We start from the raw sequence: 15,170 nt of genomic DNA on the forward strand, positions 1-15,170 counted from the left end.
AGGTTGCAGTGATATGTGTCTGTCAGCATTAATTACATGTGACACTGGATTGGCCTGATCCCTGACAAAATCCAGAGCGTGTAATAAAGCAAAAGGACAGTAGGAAAGATGGGAAAGTAGGAAAGATGACAAGAGAAGGCTCCATAATGCTTTTGCCTCCCCAGGTTTTCCTTCAAGCTGCCCTCCTGATCAACCTAACAATACACACATTTGCTCTACTCTGCCGGAGAAGGCAATGGCACCCCACTCCAGTACTCCTGCCTAGAAAATCCCATGGATGGAGGAGCCTGGAGGGCTGCAGTCCATGGGGTCACTGACGGTCGGACATGACTGAGCGACTTCACTTTCACTTTTCACTTTCATGCATTGGAGAAGGAAATGGCAACCCACTCCAGTGTTCTTGCCTAGAGAATCCCAGGGACAGGGGAGCCTGGTGAGCTGCCGTCTATGGGGTCACACAGAGTCGGACATGACTGAAGTGACTTAGCAGCAGCAGCAGCTCTACTCTGCATATGAAGCTTTAAGATGTCAGATTTATGGGTCTGCTGACAACAGCCCATCTATACCAGCTGCCCCATTCAAAGCATCCCCATTCATTCTCATAGCATCCTGTTTGAATGCTAATTGTATGATCACCTACAGCCCTTCAGTGAAAAATAGCTGCAGACAGACAAAAATCACTTGGAAAACAACAGAAAAGACTCACTGAAGAACCCTGAGACACGATGTGGCAGAACTGATAAAACTGAATTTGTTTCCATATGTGACTTCCATAGAAGAGTATTTCTCCACATTGGACAAATACAAAAATCAGAGGGTGTGCATCTATGTCATTAGACAAAAAGCACAGAATCGGCTATTAATTCACCTCCCTTGAGGATTATTTCTGAGACACAGTATCTTTCACTTACATCTGACAAGTAGATTCTTTGCTTGTAAGATCAATGGGTATTCTCGGTATACAAATGGCTTATCTTTACTATATATGTACCCTGGAAAATACCACATGACGTCTCAGAACCATCAGGCAGCTCAGTACTGTCCAAACTAACTTTGTGCAACAACAGAATTTTCTGGCTATACTATTCTATACAATAGATCCTACCTACATGTTGCTATTGATCACTTGAAACACAGCTACTACAACCAAGTTTTTAATTATACTTAATTTTAATTAAGATGGTGATTTGTTTCCTTATGGTTAAAAAATATATAGCATAAAGATCTGTCTCTTGTTCTTCCCTTGAGTCTTTTTTGACAAAAAGCAGTAGGTCCCTCATCAAAGCAGATGCTGTCTGATGCAAAACCTTCCTTCATCTGAGAACCAGCAATGCATCAGCAAGAAGCCCATTTCCTGCAGTATATGAAGGACAGCATTAACTACAAATTCACTTAGGTTCTGGAGACCAAGGCAGAAGGGCTAGCTGGGACAGTGAAGTCTCCTCAACATAAAGTTTAAACTAACATCCTTTCTTGCACCCTTGGAAGATTTCCCACTCACTCTCTGAGAAATGGCAATCTTTATGACAAAGAGGCTACTGTGGTCCGTTTTACAGACAAAAATGTATTTAGTTCTCATCGCAAGATATGAAAACATAATGTAATGTGTCACTCTGGTACCTAAAAAATCCAAAAGGAAAAAATACAGTCCTATGTTTAAAATATCTAGAAGACCATTTATGTACCCTTTGGCTATCAATGATAACATGTTCATGTACGTTTGTGGATGCCAGCTTTTATTCATTTGTTTATTTCATTATTTTTCTCAATTCTAGTTGCAAAGAATGTTACTACTATAAAATCCTACGATATCATGTGCATCTTTTCTTCCAAATGATGAAAACGACTGTGAAAACAACACAAACAGAAATGGTAGCTGGCCTTTTAAAAACACTAATTTAAAAATATTATTCACCTCTATACTACTTTTACTTAGTATAGTTTTTTCCCATTACTAACAATAATCATTACATGGGTAGTTAGTTACACTCCTTAAAGGGCTCTATCATTTTTTAAATGCTTTGAAATAAAATATTCTTCAGAAGGAGGCTAAGAAGATGCATATTTTTTTTAATATTTCATAGAAACTAACCATCTATACAATAATCCATTGTCTGCTCTACCAAGGTGATTTATTAAGGATAATGAAGCATATGATTTAATAGCTGCCACAAATTCTTTTTCAAGTAAGATGGGTATAAATAATACAAAAAGATGGTCCAATAATAGCCAAATCCTAACCTAAGAACTATTCTATATGCTGGATCACAGGAAATTAGATGAGCTCAATTAACTATGAAGCCAAGTGAAGGATGGTTAGGCAATCAAGGCTCTAACCACCTCCTCTTATTCTAGCAATGATTATTAGTATTATTTAGTGAAACCTGTAAGCTTTACTGTCACGGTAACTTGAGTAGCTCTTTTTTCCACATGGCAACAGAGTGTTAGTCGTGTCTAACTCTTTGTGATCCCAAGGACTGTAACCTGCCAGGTTCCTCTCTTCAACTGCCATTCTCCAGGCAAGAATACTGAAGTGGGTAGCTACGCCTTTCAGTCTCCAATAGAAATGTACATTATGCTAGAATTAATTTTCCAAAATCTTAAGAATTCGGATCTCTGCCTATCTGTGCAAATTGTACCTGGCAGCATTTGGCTCATCCTTTCATTCCCACAACGCCTTGCATTTAGGAAAGATAAATGTACGATCCTTTAAAGAATAAACACAAAAATGGGAGAGCAGGTAAGTGTATAAAATGAGATTTCTAAGATCCTTACAGGAAAAAAAAAATGCATTTCATATCCCTGTGAGACCTGTTTCTAACACTTATCACTCAAACTTTTGAGTTCTTCTGATGGCCAGTTGCCAAGAAGTCACTTCCTTTGGTGACAAAGCTCTCCTTAGGCCAGTTTCCTTTAAAGCATGGGGGAAAAAAACCCACAAAATCATACACAGTGTTTAAATACAAGTGTCCAAACAGCTCCTGTTTGCAAGTTGACATACTCCTCTCCCAGATCTCTTTGTTTAATACTGAAGTCTTAGCAGGGCCTTATGAAATCAGTGAGGCGCAATTTCTGACAGGAAATACAAGCGGTCATACAAGCCAGCTGCTTGGCCTAAAAAGATTGTCTGGCTGTGCCTTACAGACATGGCACAGACATTCATTGATAAGCTGGCACAGCTAGTCCTGTCCCCATGCCACCCAGGGAACCCATCTAAAATAAGATTAGAGGTCGCAAATCCTAGTGTTCATATAATACTGGGCAGTGGAAAATTTCCATGGCTCATCGTAAACAAGGGGCCTACGTGTGAGACATATGTCACCTTCTGAAAAATGTCGGCTTCACCGGGAGTGTTCCACACCAGCATATTTCCACACTGCAGTGCCTACTGCTCCTGCCTGTCCAAGCCGGGCTTGCCAGAACTGAGATCAATTTTATTAGATACCATTAGTCTCTGTTAGGGCGGTCATTTGAATAACAACAGATTGGCAAGTACAAAACTAAGGCACCTGTTGTACATTTGGCAGCCTCATTGAGGCCCCTTAAAAAGAAAACAAATACAAGCTACAATCATGCCAGGCAATGGCTTTTGGTTCAATAATGACCATGTGTCAGAATTAAGTGCATCTGGGAATTCCTACCACAGCCAGATGTAAAGGCAGATTTGTCTTGTCTAGTGGCATATGAGGAGATACACTCAGTATACACAGATTTGGCTTTGTCTTGGTTTGGTAGGGAGCTAGGTAAGTGGAAGTTAGCTCAAGTAAACTAAAATTAATTACTTAAGCAACTGACAATATAATCATAAATAGTAAAGTTAAACATTAAACATATGGGTTGTAAGATCTGGGCTATGAGCTAGCTAACCTCTGCTTTTTCTAGGCACGTGAATTTTTTCACAAATTACTCAGTAACAATGTGCCAATATTACTAGGACACTGAGTCAGGCGGCCATGGGGTAGGTGTTAGAAATGCCATGGGGGAATGGATTTGGGCTTTGGCTTTGAGGAATTTGTAATGAATCAGACCATTAACAAGCAATTACAATGCATTATGAAAGATGCCATATGTAAAAGGCGTTTGCGTCTCTAAGTGCTAAAAGAAAGGGTATCCAGGTTTGTCAGGATAAGAAGACTTCCTGGAAGAGTTTTCAGCTCAGCTAAGCCCTGAAGGAAGAGGGGAATTAGGCAAAGATGGAAGCAGAAAGGAGTTTCCAGGAAAAGGAGAAAGCATGCTCAGAATTACACACAGAAGAATCAAAGTAGCACATCAGGCAAATAGCAAATACTTTAGTATCTGGACTGCAAGTGTGTTGGGGATGAGGGAAAGGGAAACAGAAAAAACAATTGTGAGAATGGCAAAGTGGCAAGGGACAAGGAAGGGAGAAGGACATCAAGGGCCGAGTGACTTTTGTTGAGTATTTCAAGCTTTACTTAGAGCAGAAGGGACAGCCACTGGAGTATCTGAAGGAGAAGGGTGACATAATCAGATGTGAATTTCTTAAGGAACACGCTGGCTACAGAGCACCAAAGCAACCACACTGAGACCCCAAGTAAACACAGAGAGGTTGCAGTCTAGGCAAAAGAGGAAGAAGGCCTTGCCAGCTAACATATTAAAAGGTAGTGAATAATTTGGCTGAAAGAAGTTAATAGTTATTTTGGCATACTGGAGTAACAAGAACTTATTTAGAGAAAACAAGTTTTAAATGATAAATTTAAAATCAAGATTTAAATAGTATATCTCTTAGGTTTTTTTGATAAAGAGAGATCAGATTCAAGGTGAGTCTAGGCAAAAGTAAAATTCAGATTCAATTCAACTGCACTTAGCCAACAATTTCTTAAATAGTACCTGGATATTTTTAACAATATTTATTGAACTTCTCACTCTTTATAACTATTAGCATCAAAAAACATTTATTATGAGCCTTATTATGGAAGAACCTTCACTACACAGTCCTCAAACCTTCACTACACAGTCCACACAGCTCCAGGCTCCTAACAGGTTATGTTTATAGATTAACCCACAGGAAAACATGACTAAATAGGACAGTGCATGCATGTGAGAGACCTGGGCATTTCAGAAACCTGGGCAAAGAAGACTCTTAATTGTTGACATACTGTATGAGCCATAAATGACCAAAGCATTTTTCATGTAACTTTATGTGCTATGTCTGATTTAAAACTTCAGGGTACCTTGTTGTCAGAGAAAAAAATAATTTTCCAAATCAAACAAATCAAACATCCTGTCTTGTATTATTATTTTTAAGACCATAATTAACCAGAGATAGGTTATCTGTTGCCTGATCCCCCTCCCACCAAAAAAGCTAAATTTTTATAAAGATGGGTTAAATGAGAAAAATGTTATAAACTCATCCATTACTGAACATGAAATTAACAGGTGAGTTGCAAAAAGAATATTTTAGAAGATAGTGTAACTGGCAAAATTTCCCAGATACAGTTGGCAGGGTAGGCTGCCAGTAAACAGAACACATACATATCAGTCACTTGGCATAATTCCATTTCTTTGACAGGAGGCTGTTCATCAGATATCTCTGCTCAATCTATAGTTCTCTTTGTAAAAATGCTTTTGATTCCCTACCTGTTGGGCAGCTATGAAAATGCAAGCCTTTGTGATTTAAAAAAAAAAAAAACTATTCTTGGTGGAAATATTTTATTTAACCACTTCTACTCCAGGACTAACCCAAGAGCTCAGGAAGTTGTGTGACTGGCCTGAAAGCATATAATTTTAGAGCTGAAAGGCAACTGCAAAAAAAAAAGAAAATTAACCAGTCCAAACCAAACAGTTTGAGTTCAAAAAAAAATTCAGTCCCAAGCAGAGAAAGAAACACAGAGACTCTCAGGCTGTCTCTTCAATGTGCCTGCTAAGTCACTTCAGTCATGTCCAGCTCTTTATGATCCCATAGACTGTGTAGCCCGCCAGACTCCTCTGTCCATGGATTTTCCAGGGGAATACTGGAGTGGGTTGCCCTTTCCTCCTCCAGGGGATCATCCTGGCCCAGGGATCAAACCCACCTCTCTTAGTTCTCCTGCATTGGCAGGCAGGTTCTTTACCACCAGCGCCACCTGGGAATCTCCTCTTGAATAACTGATGATAATAAAAGCATTTGACTTAGTGTTGTTTTAGACATTAAACATGACAGTGAAAATAAAGTGCTATGCTGAACGCCTGGGACATGTAAGTGCTCAGTAAATTTTAGCAACCATCACAATTACAACTTTATATACCAATCACTATTATTGTACTTTATAAATAAAGAAAATCAAAAGAAATTAGTTTTCCACCTATCTCAATGTCCTGAGCATCATCAAAGGTTTCAGCTGAATAATTATTCTTCAATGTCATGATTTCAATTAAATTCAACTCAAAATAAATTCAAAGCAAAGAACATGTAGCACTTGAGTTGAGAATCGGAAAATGAGAGAATAATTAGGAGGATTTCAACAGCTCCAAGTTAGGACAGCTGGCGAGAAGAGAAAGGGGATTCTAAGAACAGCACTGGTAGAACCAAAAAGGTGCCTGCGGGCAGGGGCTCTGACACTGCAGCAGGTCAGAGCTCTTGAGGCTCTGCAGAGAACAGAGGCTGGACATACAAGCTGGGGTTAGACTCAAGGGGCTTTGACTGCTATGCTGGGAATTCAGCACTTGAGGATGCAGAGTTGAAAGCCTTAAGTTTCAGAAAGCAAAAGTTTTTAGGAAGAACTGAAAAGGAGAAAAGAGAAAACAAGGTACCAAGAAAAAAGTATGGATGAAAGATTATATTTTAGGTTTATAAAATATAGAATGTCGGACAAAGGAGAGCTTTCTACTTCTCAACTAACAAGCAGATTAAAAAAAAAATTCAGATCTGGAACCCCAGAGAGAAGTTATCAATTTTATTTTCAGAGTCATCTATGCAGAAATTATTGCTTCTATGAGAAGTAGATAGGAATAGCTCATGAGACAGTATAGACAGTGATCTGAAGAGGGCTATGGATAAAACAGTAAGAGTTTAGAATGGAGATGGGACACAGAGGCCAAAGCATACAAGGGAAAGCAATGTTGATGAAGAAAGTGAGGATCAAAAAAAGGACTCAGAGACACCCTCCATCCATGAGATATTTCCAATGGAAGATGCTCCCCAAAATGCATCCCTCTAGTAAAATATTATAACTCCCTTCTTTTTCCCCCAAGAAAAATGTGAAAATCATTAGTTAGCCATTAAGTGAATTTAGAAAACTTAAGACATTTCCAGTAGATTATTTCTATTATTATCAATTAGCCTACTACTCCATTTAAATTAAGATATACAACAGAATTTATAAATAAGGATATAAAACCAAGTATCTAAAAATCACCCACTGAATTATTTCAACCAGAAAAGTCAAAATGAATAGCCATATTTTCTCTCTTAAAATCCTTTAACAGTATGTTAATTAAGTTACTAGTACAAGCAGTTCAAATATGTGTTTGCAAGAAGGCTGGGGTCTACTTGTGCAGTAAGAAACCATTAGCTCAAGCATGATATGTCCTTTCAGTTAGGGTGGAAGGAGACTGGAGGAAAAAAAAATTTTTTTAATTTTGCAAACAAATGTCTTTTGGGCCTATAATGGAACACTGGATCAGCATTTGATGTGTCTAGTCTAATTTAAATTGTACTGGCGGATCTTAGGGACAGACAGAAGGCAGTAAATTCCTATCCTCCATCAATACATTTGACCTCGGAGCAAACCCCACAACTGGCTACAGGCACTCACCATCCATCATTGCTCTTGAAACCTGATCTTTCATGGAAGGACAGCTGCGCTGGGCAAAGAGCTAAGGAGCTTTCTAAGATGCACCACCATTAAAAAAAAAAAAAGGCAATTCTGTCGGTGCGGTGTTTTAATTAAAGGCTTTTCTAAACATTTCTTCCTCAAGACTTAGCTCGACATCAAATATGAAGAATCTATTAAGATATTTTTCACTTTTAAACAAAATTCTCTCTTTGTACGTTGTAGGTAAAATCATTTCTAGCTTTTCCTTTAAAAGCTTTCTGAGATAAACAGCGTACTATGGCATACTGATGTGTACAGACTTCAAAAACGGTGCTGGACAGGAAAAGGTAATTCTAGAATCTGTAGTAATTATACCATGTACACAACAGAGTGTACACGACTCATATCCAAGTCTTCATTTTTAAATCAGGAAGCAATAATTTATAGTAGATAAAGATAGCAGAACACTATCATACAAAATCACGTCATAGAATACAGCATGTCCATTACATCACTCCTGCATCCAGGATTTTTTTTAATTTAAAATACAAAATAAGACAAATTCTTATCTAATTGTATCTTCATCACATCTATGGCTGTTTTCTCTATGTTATGATGGTGAAACAAGACCCTAAATGTTATGTAATTTCTGCCAAGATTCCACAGAAAATAAGTGACAAAACTAAGGTATATAGTTTTTCTTGCATCAAATTTACGTTTTTTTTACTGTAGTCAAAAAAAAAAAGAAGCTGGTCCAGATTTTGCAATCTTTAGCATTATATTTATATACACTATACACCTACATGCTTAAACAAGATTAAATGATAACTGTTTTTCAATTATTAATAAAATCAGTATTAATATCAACCTTTTTGTTAATAAAAGGAATCTGCTTACTGAAGCTTAAAAAAGAAGTCACTTGTTACTTGGGACCCGATGATTAAAGATGACCATTTCATAGATCTGAAAGCACACTTTCCCCTAATCCTGAAGCAATACTGAGAAACACAATTTTCTAAATGCAATTCACAAATCTCAATTTAGTTAGCTACTGCTACATTAAGGAATATAGCTTGAGGACTGTGGAAAAAGACAATTAAGAATTTATAAATTCAATCAATCTCATGACCCTGACAGTTACAATGGTTAAACCCAGTAAATAGCAAAATGGTAAAGGTCACGAGGCTCCTGACATTGTTATCTGAATGTCAAAGTTAAGTCCTGCTTCTGGGCAGTGAATTCAAAGAACTAGGAGAAAACCCAGCTTCAGACAGCTGCTTTTGCTCTTATATTTCGTTATAAATGCCGAAGAAGCCAAAGGGGAGCCTGCCACCTAAGAGTGGCTATTTGCAAAGGAGAGCAGAACTTGCTTGCTGCAGGTAGGAACCACAAGGACTATTCAAGTGGTCTCGATACTGTCTGTGCATGGGTGCACCTGATCTGCTGCCTCACAGACAGAATCAGCCATCTTAGCTTTCTAAATTGGCATCTCTTTCATTTAATTTACTGATCTATGACATATATGGATTTGATTTAGGGGGCAGCAGAGGTCGAAAAGCCAAGAAAAAGTTCCGTTTTGCTCTTTGTTTCTTGTAATTTTTAAAAAGTTATAGAGTAACTGACAAGTATTGATATGACCCTATTAAAGATGTCAGCATCAAACAGAAAACAATGAACAGAAAGATATCGAATGTATTAGTTTCAGAGGAAGGAGGCAGGACATAGCAGACTATTTCAGTTATTCTTTCTTCCCAACAAGTTGACAGTATAACCAGACACAATATTTAAATTACCTTAATGTCTGTCTTAAGAATATCTTATAAATGTTAAGAAACTGCAAACTGCTGATTACATAAAAGCAAATGGGTGATTTATTAAAGGGAAAATGAGGGGCATAGGCCTGAAATGTAATTTTGTGAGTTACGTCTTTCAAGAATTCTATTTCATTAATGTTTCAGTCATGCACCACTGTCATGACTCTATTATTTAGGTTATATTAGGTCAGAGACCTCTATAATGTATAAGCGTTTGCTCTTTAACCTCCCAAGACTTATGACGTAAAGAAAACAGTAAACTTCTACATCTGAGGCTACAATTTCATATAATGAACAATCAGCAGGCACAGACCACTTATTCTTTTAGCTATCTTTCTTAGGGGCTTGACTGTGGAGAGCTGGAAACACTTTTTTATTTTTAAATTAGGGGTGGGAGAATTTGGACACTATAAATTGTCAAAACAAAGGCAAGTCACACATGGCATTTTAATAAGTGTTACCAGCTACTAATTAGAAGCAAATGAAATTATCCATACAGAAAACATATCCCCAAACAAACCTATCCTTTGGTGGAAATGTCACTGTGCCATGATATTATGGAAGCTTAAACAAGGGATGTTTGTTGCAGTGAAATTTACTGATAATTCCCTCCTAAGTAATCTTCCTCCACATTCTCAGGTTTCTTCCGTTGATGTGTTATATAGGAATCCTCAATCTTGTAGCTCACGGAAAAAACAACTCTTTGCAAATCATTGATAATGTAAAAATTCTTTAAACGCTGATTTTGCTTGCAGCTGCAAGTTGTCTTTATGCCATCACAAGTAAGTAGCTTTCTTTAAAGATTTTTCCAAGAAATCAAACAGTACAAAGAACTGAAAAATAACTCCATAAGGCAAAAACACACTGAGTAGGCCTCACTTAAAATATAACTCATTTACTCAAACTAATCTTTTCAATCAAAAACTACTGGCCCTTTAAGAAAACAGGAAAAAAAAAAAAAAAGTCTCTGAATACTCTGGAAAACTGAATAATTATATCTTTCTATTTAGCATTTCATATATTCATGCTTATAAAATGAATCCTAAAAGTGTACTTTGTGGCTTCTAAGTTGAATATATTACATTCAAGGTAAAGTTTATTTTCGTGATGACCAGAAACTTTGGGAAAAGGGCACCTATGATCAAAGATTAAAAGTATATTTAAAGATGTGAGCCTAAAAGTTTGATGCTCTCAGAATCATAAATTAGAGCATATACATACTTCAACTCTCCGACTACCCACAAATACACAGTGAAAGGGTATTTTTAAAGCCAAATCACCTTGAGAAATCCATCACTCCTGAAATGGCACTTTTAATACGTGATTGTGTTAATGAATTCTTATTTATCCATAGAATCCTTTTAAAAATAGAAATGTTCAATGACTTGATAAATCAAGTTTGGTCTGAAGGATATTCAATATGCAAATACTTACAGTGTGCTCTTTTACAAATAGTCACCCTTGTCAGTTTGAAAAACTGAAAATCAACAGAAGAACAGTGTAAGTATACTTGACCTTATTGCCTAATGTCTATCAAGATTGCCACAGCTGGTCAATTTCAAATTTGTGAAACTGACACTTAAAAATGTACTGTGCATCCCCGGCGCAAGTCCTCAAGTGCTGACTAAACTGTAGTCACAGCCTCAGATTCTCCTTCCACACAACTTGCACAGCACTTACAAAGCCAGTTTAATCACACCATTAATCCATGACTACACATTCCTTAAAGTAATTCTGCTTCCTTTCTCTTTTAACCTTGCATTATGCAAATAACATCCTTTTCCAGTCCAATAAGAAAAACTTCTTAACGTTCCTATTTGTTTATCCTTGACATACACTGAGAACTAGGATCACATATGAATTTGCAGAAATACCTCTCCAATGTTCCACACACTCTGTGAAAAGTCATCCTTGCACCACCATAGTGTAATGCTCTAAACAATATTCTTGAAAAACCCTTCAATCAATATCTATGACTAACATCAGAGCATGAGTTAATAGGTTAAAAAGACAAAACAAAAACACAGGGGACTACCTACCTGATTCTTTTTAAATGTTTCTCTAGGAAGGGTTTTCTTATGCCATACCAGGCTATCTCCTGGATATAAGAACAGTTATACAGGCCCCTAGTGGTTTAGCAAATAGCAGCAGATGAGGGGATTCCAATTCTTAGTTCTGGACTTTGAGATATTCTGACTATAAATGAATGTCAATCTTAAAAGGAAAATCAAATCATTGTATTTAATACTTTAAGCAGTTTTGCTTTTATGATTATCCACTGAAATACATATATATTAAAATAGAGCACTGCATTTCATTACTTTAGCAACTACAACTGCACTGATCTAAGAAGAATTTGTTACATAACCTCCACAATAAAATATTTAATTCATTCACCTCTTTGCATGTCATTACAAAAGTAATATATTACTCATACATTAAAATATATTTGAGAGACACTTTTCCTCTTTGAATCTTATTTCTATTATACTAGTATTACTGACAGCTCTAAGAACAGATTATTTCTATGTAAAGTGCTCACTATTTAAAATGAAATATAGATACAAATTGAATGCCACTTTTAAAATAGTAGAAATCTAAAATAAATGTGCTTCCCAACAAACAAAACCAGTGTTTTATAAACAAAGCCAGTGATAAAACTTACATTAGAGTGCACCTATTTTTAAAAATCTACAATTAATAACACCACTTAATCCTCATCCCCTAGCTGCCTTTCCTTTAAAAAAGAAAATTCTAGGCAGGCATTTTTACAGCTTTTAGCAATTTTTAACCGGACACAGTCTGACAGCTGAATTCATAGAACTGACCAGCTTGTCAATTTCACACTTTGAAAGTACAATAATAGCTGATAGCATGAGGGTGAATATAAGAAATCTGTCACAGAATTGCTAGCTCCATTGAAAAGCAAAGTATAGTATATAATTATGGGAGGTGGGAGGTAGGAAAATTTTCCTTCAATTGTCCATTTTGGAGATCTGTTTCAAGAATTCGGACATTGAGCATTGAAATTGTATTCTCTCTTTGCTAAGCTAATAACGTAACATCCATCTGTGGCATATAAAATGTTTTCTAAATACCTATAATATCTATTAAGCTTTGTCCTGGATATCATCATATTAACAACATGAGAATCTTTAAGTTGGTATCACTTAAATATTCCTTTAACTCAGAATATTTCAAATCTTGGCAGTAGATCACCCTGGTTTTACTCAAGTTGAGTAGTGAGTGTGTATACTTTGAAACAGAGATAGAATAGCCAAAATGGTTAGAAGTATCAGTGGTTGGACTAACTCCCCATATGTGTGCTACAGTATGGTTGGAAAGAACACACCAAAAGGAAAGGTCCACGTTTGAAGCTCTGGAAGTCCAGCAGCGAATCTATCTCAAGTCACAAGCAGCCACTAGTCTCTGACAGGCTCAAAATGTGTGTGCTCTGCTCTAAGTCACTGGTACTATGACTGTGGGCATGTTAAAAAAAAAGAGAGGGGGAGAAAAAAAGTTTAAGAGAAAATTCCTGACTCCCTCAGGAATCTTCCTGGAGGTTTAAGGCATCCTGCAAAGTGTAAGCTGGTCTGGGGATCACTGTTAGAAAACAGAGGAGACATCAGACAAGTCATGTACTGGGAAGCAAGCTGGAAACAATACAAATGAATTGTGATCATCCAGGTTTTGGCGAATGGAACAATACTGGAGCACCCAATTAATGAAAGCCAAGCTCACCGTGCCCAAGATTTTTTTTTTTTTTTAATCATAAGAAAAGTGACTTAATTTGTTAATGCTTCTAAAAGAAAATCAACCTCACACATGAACGATTCAAGTTTTTTACATGCCAATGTGAAAGCTACAATAAATAGGAAAGCAAAGAACATTTGGTTTGTTCTTGGTTTTCTTTTCAAATTGTTTCCTACAACTTGGACTTTGCATTATAAATTCTAGTTGCCTTCCCCATGGAATGAGTGTGTAAGAAGGGCAGATCGCCACAGCAAAACTATGAGCTTTGATCCTGCCACGGAAAGGTCTCCAAAACAGTCCCCCTCCTCTTTGGCAGCCGCGTAGACTTTCATTCCTGCTATTTCTTCTTCTCCCCAGTAGTTCAGAGGAAAGAAAGAAAAAGAAATCGCCCCCTCTCCGAACCAGCCTTTCTTAAAACAGTACTCACTGCCTCTTAAAAAAAAAAAAAATTGCGGTGGCAGAATCTCTGGGTAGGGTCGTACTGCCCCGCCGCTCCACCATTTCCCCAATATTACGCCCATCCCAGGAGGAGAAAGCGGGGATGGCACAAACACAGACTCAAACACCCTCATTCTCTAGAACTGCCACTCTCCCAGGTCTGAGGTTTTAAGCGAGAAACGAACCGTGCAGGGGAGGACCTCTGCCCAAGGAGGTTCAGAAGAGCAAACTGTTCGCTCCAGTGCCGGGGCGCCGGGCTCGCAGACGCGGGAGAGTGTAGCTCCGGTCCCCGAAGCGCGGGCTGCGGGAGCCTGGCTCTGGCGAGCGCAGACCCCAGACGACTCAGGGGGGCGGACCGGGTCAGCTCGGAGGACTCACCTGGTCATGTTGGCTCCGGGCAGCCGCCGCCACCGCCTCTCGCGCCGCCACCAGCACTTTCCTCCAGCGCCTTCGCCCCCCGCCACGGCCGCGCAGCCCGCGCCTGCCCCAGCCGCCGGAGTCCGGGCGGCCGATTTAATCCCGCGCAGCTGCGGCCCCCGCCGCGGGAGCACCCCCAGTGACTGCCGCCGCCGCCGCCTCCGCCCGGTCCTCGCGCGGCCAGCCCAGTCCAGAGCGAGGAAGTGGAGGAGAGTCTGCGAGTGAGTCCAAAACCCCGAAATCCAGCATCCAGAGGAGCGCGTCCCCCCGCCCTCCCTCCACCCCTACCCCCTTCTTCTCCTCCTCCTCCTCCGCCTCCTCCTCCTCTTCCCGGGCCGTCCTCCCGGCCCTTCTGAGCCCGCGGCTTCCGCGGCGGTTTCTCCTCCTCCCGCTCCTCCTGCTCGCCCTGCGCTCGCCTCTCCGGCCGCCGCCGCCGCTGTGTGTCTCCTCCTCCTCCCGCTCCTCGACGCTCCGCCGCTCGCGGCTGGGGGGTCCGGGGCGGCGGAGCCTCTCCTCCCTCCGCCTCTCCTGTTTCCTCCTTCCCGGTGCTGCTTCTTTTAAAGAGGATTCTTTGGCCACAAATAGCAACTCGGCTGCCCCCCTCAACGCCTCCCTGTCCTTCTTTAATTCCCCCCCCCAAAAGTGAAGCGCACTCGAGAGGTAACCAGAAACTGAGGCCGGCGGGGGAGGGGGTTGAGAGGCGGCGAGGCGACGCCTGGAGACCGGCCCGCGCGGAGTCAAGGGCCAAGAGAGGGGACGGCCAGTCCAGCTCAGTCCTCGGACCTGGCTTGAAGCTGAAGGCTACGGTTGAAGGCGAGGTGGTTTGGAGGGGAAATTAAATGAAAAAATCTCGGGAAAGTGATTGGAAAAGCTCCTCTCTTTGTTTCCTTGTCTGGGTGATTTCGAAAATCCTCGTAACGTGCTGGGGATCCCACGGAATCGCGGTGCCCCAGCGCTGAGGGATTGTGCGTGCGCGTTGCCAGCGCGAGAGTGT

The 15,170-nt window shown here is 39.7% G+C and overlaps 1 protein-coding gene across 12 annotated transcripts in view; it reads right to left on the reverse strand.

Annotated features, from left to right (window-relative positions):
* PTPRD (protein tyrosine phosphatase receptor type D) overlaps positions 1-14,447 on the reverse strand; it is a 572,219-nt gene extending 557,772 nt beyond the window's left edge. For 11 of the 12 annotated variants that reach the window (XM_070375882.1, XM_070375878.1, XM_070375881.1 and 8 more), the window contains exon 1: positions 14,138-14,447. The gene's annotated coding sequence lies outside the window, so the exon portion shown is untranslated. Of the gene's footprint in view, positions 1-13,944; positions 14,046-14,137 lie in introns of those variants that run through there. The other variant, XM_070375873.1, reaches the window with a different exon arrangement.
* Positions 14,448-15,170: the final 723 nt, after the last annotated feature.

This window comes from Bos mutus, chromosome 8 (genome assembly GCF_027580195.1).
Source record: "Bos mutus isolate GX-2022 chromosome 8, NWIPB_WYAK_1.1, whole genome shotgun sequence".
NCBI classification, from domain to species: Eukaryota; Metazoa; Chordata; class Mammalia; order Artiodactyla; family Bovidae; genus Bos; species Bos mutus.